Source organism: Bison bison, unplaced genomic scaffold (assembly GCF_000754665.1).
Source record: "Bison bison bison isolate TAMUID 2011002044 unplaced genomic scaffold, Bison_UMD1.0 scf7180017864068, whole genome shotgun sequence".
NCBI classification, from domain to species: domain Eukaryota; kingdom Metazoa; phylum Chordata; class Mammalia; order Artiodactyla; family Bovidae; genus Bison; species Bison bison.
In genome coordinates this window covers 4,141,707-4,142,381 of record NW_011494640.1, presented here as the reverse complement: position 1 = coordinate 4,142,381, position 675 = coordinate 4,141,707, and positions in this window count along the sequence as shown.

Genomic DNA, 675 nt, shown 5'->3' with positions numbered 1-675 from the left:
CTGCCTTCCTCATTCCTTAGCCCGTGGCCACCCCAGGGCCGATTCAGAGGCGGATCTCCACAGCACTGTGTCCCCCTTGCTGGGCTTCTCTTCCCTCCTCTGCCCCCCGTCCTTCCTGTCCGCCCCGGCAGGTCCCTCTGTCTGCCTGGGTCAGAGTTCTCCCCCAAGAGTGGCAGAAGGTTGTGCCTGGATCAGAGTTCTCCCCCAAGAGCGGCAGAAGGTTGGGGGGGCGGGGACCCGGGCACTGACATCAGACACCCGGGGTACCAAGAGGCTTCCTGGCCTACCAGCTGGGTGGCCTTGGGCGGTTCCTTCTTCCTCTGTGCCCCGGTCTCCTCAGCTGTCAAGTGGGGAGGACAACACAGAGGTGACCCGCCAGGTCCCGCGAGGGTCTGGAAGCACTGACCTTCCCTCCGTCAGGGGCCAGCCCAGGGCGGCTGCGGCTCAGAGAGAACTCTGAGCTCTGCCTGCTGGCGCCTGGAGCCCGGCGCAGATACGCTCGGGGACAGCCACGGGCCAGATAACCAGGTGAAGGTTCACTGAGGCCTTCCCAGGGTGGTCAGGTCAGGTAGTCTGGCTGACTTGGGGCTCCCAGCCATCTGAGAAGTCACACCCGCACTCTCACACTCTCTGTGTCACTCATTCCTGAGCCATTTTAGGAGCGGCAATGATCCA